The sequence below is a fragment of the Onychostoma macrolepis genome, chromosome 17 (genome assembly GCF_012432095.1).
Source record: "Onychostoma macrolepis isolate SWU-2019 chromosome 17, ASM1243209v1, whole genome shotgun sequence".
Lineage (NCBI taxonomy): Eukaryota > Metazoa > Chordata > Actinopteri > Cypriniformes > Cyprinidae > Onychostoma > Onychostoma macrolepis.
In genome coordinates this window covers 32,193,159-32,199,425 of record NC_081171.1, presented here as the reverse complement: position 1 = coordinate 32,199,425, position 6,267 = coordinate 32,193,159, and positions in this window count along the sequence as shown.

Below are 6,267 nucleotides of genomic sequence, written 5' to 3'. Positions count from 1 at the left end.
CATTGTTTTAAAATGCAGACAATAGCAGCAGCTCTGACAGCCTGATGGAAATTCCATCAAATCAAAAACTCCCCTCTTGCACCATCTAAATACACCCCGATTTGGAATAACCCGGATTTTACATCTAAGAAGAAGCCACTTAATTTATGCACATGGGCAGAAAAGGGAATCACACAACTTCAGCATATCTTTCATCATAATAACCTGGCATCATTCTCCCACTTGGTCCAGAGATACGGCACTGGGAGCAATTGTTTTTTGGAGTACTCACAAATCAAATCATCAATTCAATCAAAGATCGACACTAGAACAATTGATCTAGACACCCCCCACACACACACACAATATCAGCGCTAATTAATATATCTTCAAAAAAACTACTCTCAAAAATATACAGAATTATATCAAAATCAGACAATACATTAAGTCTACCAAATGTTAAGCGGGAATCAGATTTATCTATTGCTCCCAATGCCGCCTTCTGGACACAAATCTGCAAAAATATTTACTTCATGACGAAAAATGCCAACCTTCAACTTATACAATATAAAGTACTTCATAGATTTCACCTTACTGGACAAAAATTATTTAAAATGGGTTTTACTTCAGAAACATGCTCACATTGTACACAAAACACTTTACTCCTAGTGGCTCTAACTATCACCAAGAAAACTATCCTCATGAACTGGAAATCAAGGAACACCATACATATTACATCTTGGAAAAACTTACTACTAGAGTACAACTCCATGGAAAATCTGTCAACTTCCACTCAAAATAATACAATAGAATTACACCCCTCTTTGTTATCTCTCATAAACTTCCATCAATCATGAATCCGTTGACCCTCTTTGTCTGAAGTCATTACATTTACATTTAGTCATTTTGCAGACGCTTTTATCCAAAGCGACTTACAATTTGGGGAACACATGAAGCGATTCATCTTGAAGAGGCAATCCGACAAAGGAAGTGCTTGTAACACCAAGTCTCAGGCATTGTTTAAATAAGTACAAGCTAGCAAGGGAAGGAATAAGTAAGGAGAAAAAGATTTTTTTTTTTTTTTATGTGTAGGTTGAAGTCAAGTAGTGTCGAAAGAGATGAGTTTTCAGCTGTTGCTTGAAGATTGACAGGGATCCAGTACTCCGAATATGGGTGGGAAGATCATTCCACCAGCCAGGAATGGTGAACGAGAATGTTCTGGAGAGTGATTTTGAGCCTCTTTGTGATGGTACCACGAGGCGTCGCTCACTAGCAGATCTCAGACTTCTGGAGGATGTAGATTCTTAATAGTGAGTGCATGTAGGCGGGTGCTGAGCCTGTGGGTTGTTCTATGAGCAAGCATCAGTGTCTTGAACTTGATGCGAGCTGCGATTGGTAGCCAATGCAATGAGATAAAGAGAGGTGTAACATGGGCTCTTTTGGGTTCCTTGAAGACCAGTCGTGCCGCCGCATTCTGAATCATTTGTAGAGGTTTGACTGTGTTTGATGGAAGTCCAGCCAGAAGAGCATTGCAGTAGTCCAGCCTAGAAATGACAAGGGCCTGGACAAGAAGTTGTGCAGCATGCTCCGTCAGAAAGGGCCTGATCTTTCTGATGTTGTGTAGTGCAAACCTGCAAGATCGAGCAGTCTTTGCAATGTGGTCTTTGAAGGTCAGCTGGTCATCAAAGATTACACCAAGATTTCTGACCGAAGTTGATGGGGTAATTGTTGATGAACCTAACTGGATCGTGATGTCATGCTGTAGAGTTGGAGCGGCAGGAAAGACAAGAAGCTTATCTGATGTTCACCTTATCTGATGTTCACCTCCTTGAACATCAGATAACCAGGGGTTAGAAGGGGCAGTCCGTGCTGACCTAGAGGAGAGAGGACAAATGTCGTCTAGACAAGAAGTTAAGGTAGAGCATAAAGTTTCAGTAGCTGCGTTTACATCCAGAGATGAGAAATGGGTAGGTGAGGGAAGAGAGGAGGATACCACAGAGGAAAGATGGGAAGGAGAAAGGGAGCGCAGGTTTCATCTAAAAGTAACCGGTAGGGGGTTGGTGGCACACGGTAGCAAAATGTAGTGTAAATGTAATGAAGAAATGGTCCGAGATATGTAGCGGTTGTACCAGAATGTTATCTGCAGTACAATTGCGTGTGTAAATTAAATCAAGTTGGTTGCCTGATTTGTGCGTGCTAGTAGTGGTAAGGCGATTGAGATCAAATGAAGCTAGTAGCGAGTGGAAGTCTGTAGCATAAGGCTTGTCTAGGTGAATGTTGAAATCACCAAAGACTAAGAGTGGAATGCCATCCTCCACAAAAGAGGACAACAACCCGTCCAGCTCCTCTAGGAAGGTGGCTAGAATTTGTCCAGGGGGACGGTAGATTACCACAATCTGGAGTTTTATCGAGCTGATACAGTAATGGCATGACATTCAAATGAGTTGTAATTGCAAAGGGTAGAGCGGGTTGAGTATTTCCAATTGTGTGAAACGAGCAGGCCATTACCCCCACCCCGACCAACTTGACGCAAAGTATGAGAGAAAGAGAAATTAGTAGAGAGCAGCTGGGGTTGCTGAGTCTTCTGGACGAATCCAGGTCTCAGTCAAGTCCAAGATGCTGAGAGTGGATTTTAAAGAAAAGGCAGAAATGAAGTCAGCTTTGTTGACGGCTGACTGACAATTTCAGAGACCCACAGAGAAAGCCAGAGGTGTAGTGGAAGATGTAGAGATAGGGCGAGGTTAGCAGTATTACGTTGCCGTCTGCGAGTGATGTTAGAGCGTGGCTGAGAGAGAACCGGAATGTTTTGGAGACACATGATAGAGGTAGAAGGAAAGAGGATAGGAGAGCAGAGTGAGGAAGGAAAAAGATACTTAAGTGTGTAGCTCGGTGTCGTTGCTCGGTTCAAGTCGCACAGGAAAAAGTCGCAGGTCTTTACACTCCTCGGTCTTCACACGAGGAGGCTGAACACGACGGCTGAACGCCTGGCCAGCGCACACACCTCAAACAAATACACAGTCTAGAGTGAAAAAGCTGTGGTCGCTTTTAATTAGCACAACCACCAGCCAATCGCAGGGCAATGGCTCAAATCGAAACTAACACTTCGCACTTAAGTGCAGGAAAGGAGTTTAAGCTAAAGGGCAGTTATTATAATGATCAGTAAGTGCAATCAAAAATATAAACCACAACGAAAAAGCAGAATAGAAATAGGTAGGAAACGAACTATTCTTTCCTAGCAGCAAGGAATTAATTTAAACAACAGAGCTAAGAATGAGTATTAAAACATTTACGCACTGCCGTCTGTCTCTTCTGGTGACTAATCGCTTTCTCCCAAAGTCATCCTCAACAACACACCATTCATCAATATCTACACAAGATTTGGGGAAGGGGGTTAGGAGGAGGTAGCAACAATGGCTAATATTAAACTAAATTAAAACTTATGAAAGATTAAACTTGTTTATTTTATTATTATTATTTATTTATTTTTCTTTCTGTCTCTTTATGTTCTCCCCACTTTTGTTGTGTTTTTATTTATTTATTTATTTTTTATTTATTTTTTTTCCTCTCTCTCTCTCCCTCTCTCTCTCTTTCTTTTCTTTTCTTTTCTTTTCTTTTCTATTTTCATGCCTCTGGGCTTCAGTTGGCTGTGGCATCTCAGTTCCTGCCCTGTGTGGTTCGGTTTAGTGGTTGGTGGGTGTGCTGTGGGGCCGGGAACCTTGTACCTCCAACCTGTACCAGCTTTGCCCTGGTTTTCTTGCCTCTGGCAGGTTGGGCACTACATGCCTTGCTTATTTTAATGCATCACTAGATGATATACACACATCTATTGTAAAATAAGTAGGGGAAGAAAAAAAAATGCATATATGTATATCAGACACACACAGGGTAAGTGAGACGTGAGCATGGGGGCCTGGACTTTGCACTGGGCTGGTTCCACGCTGCATGTCACGCTTTTTCAATGCATCATACACTCAACAATACATATACATATGTAGGGTAAGCGTGGCATGTGAGTGGCGGCCGGGGGTGGGACTTTGGGCCTTGTGCCCCCGCAGCACCTCTCCTTGATGGCTCGTTTTGGGCCTAATTTATGCCTTTACGCACGGAGGGCCCAGAGGCAGCCTTACAATATCTTACTATTTATAGCTTTATTATTATTATTACTATTATTATTTAGTCATTACTATTACTACCATTATTATTTTTATTATTATTATTATTATTACTACTATTTGTCCTCTTCCTGATTCCCCAACCACCCCCTGTCTCGGATGAATAAGTTTATTATCGTTATTGTTGCTACTATTACTAATTACTATTTAATACAATTATTATTGATTATTTTATTATTATTACTGTTATTATTTATTTATTGATATTATTGCTGCTACTATTACTATTAATACTTATCACCTTCTTCATCCTCCATCCTCTAATTTTTGTTATTAATGCTATTATTACTACTATTATTATTATTACTGTTATCATTACTATTATGTTTTTTTTACTATTGTCATGTCTGTTGTACTTTCTTTTATTTATATACTTCCACCCCAAACACCCTGTCACACTTACACAAACACACACACACACACACACACACACACACACACACACTCACTCACTCACTCACTCACACAAATCTTGTTGGCTGTCATGTATGTTTTGTTGACCTTGGTTATTTTGTATTTGATTTGTTACCTGTAAATAGTATGTTTGTTTGCATAATAAAAAATAAAAAAAACTGACAAGAGTGTGTCTGCTTCCCGAACAGTGTTAGGTAGATTGTTCTAGAGTTTGGGTGCTAAATAGGAAAAGGATCTGCCACCCGCAGTTGATTTTTATATTATTTTTACATGGCCAGAGTTTTGAGATCGCAGTGGATGCGAGGGACTATAATGCAATATGAGCTCACTCAGGTATTGAGGAGCTAAACCATTCAGGGCTTTATAGTAATTAGTAAGCTTTTAAAATGTATTCAGTGTTCAATAGCGAGCCAGTGCAAAGTTGACAGAACCGGGCTAATGTGGTCATACTTCCTGGTTCTAGTAAGAACTCTAGCTACTGTATTTTGGACCAGCTGGAGTTTGTTTATTAAGCACGCAGAGCAACCACCCAATAAAGCATTACAATAATCTAACCTTGAGGTCATGAATGCATGAATTAACATTTCTGCATTTGACACTGAGAGCATAGGTCGTAATTTAGATATATTTTTGAAAATGCGGTTTTACAAATGATAGAAACATGGTTTTCAAAGGAGAGACTGCTATTAAATAGCACATCTAGGTTCCTAACTGATGACGAAAAATGATCAGAGCAGCCATCAAGTATTAGGCAGTGTTTTAGGTTGTTACATTCAGAGGTTTTGGTCCAGTAATTAAAACCTCAGTTTTTTTCTGAATTTAGGAAATTGTTATCAGAAGTTGCTACACAAACTAGTAAAGATTCTTAGAACACTAATATGTTGCATAGGTATCAACATATAATATACACTCTCAATTAGATCATCCGAAGACAAATTGATAGAGGCCAAACATGGTATAAATTAAGTGATATTAAATAGTGATCTATCATAAGCATGCATAAAACAGTATACAATACACAAGAACATATACAATAACAGTAATAATGACCTGAAGGATGTGTGTGTTCATTCAAAGAAAGATTTTTCCATGAATTAATTAGAGAAGAGTCCATTTTTATGGCATAATGTCTTCCCTAAGTAGCAGTCAGGCACTGCTAATAAAATGCCTTTGACTAACTGATCATCAGCAAGTGTGAGCACCTCAATAAAAGCAGAAGTTTTGGCACAGAAGAGTAATACGGCTATTTCTAAACAATTTGAAGTCCATCATTCTACATTGAGGCAGTTTATTCACAAGTGGGAGACATTCAAAACAGATCAATAGGGTCTGGCTGCAGACTAGCACTTGCACTCTCAGTACTTGCACTCTCAGACTAATGACATCACTTGCAATCTTTTTTTTATTTTTTATTTTATTCTATTTATTTATTATTTTTTAATTTAAATGAATTAATTATTTACGCATTATTTGTATACACCACCACTTTAAATAATTAATTATTTATTAATGTGATTAGTGGCCTAAATAAAAAAAAGCCTTGAACATAAAACAACAGGACTTCAATATAGTTGATGACTAGACATAATCATTTCATGACTGTAGACACTTCTTTTTGAAGACAGTGGCATAATACAGTGAAATAATATGTTCTTTAAATTAGCCGTATAAAAACAGCTGTCATGTGAGTGGGTAAAATTTA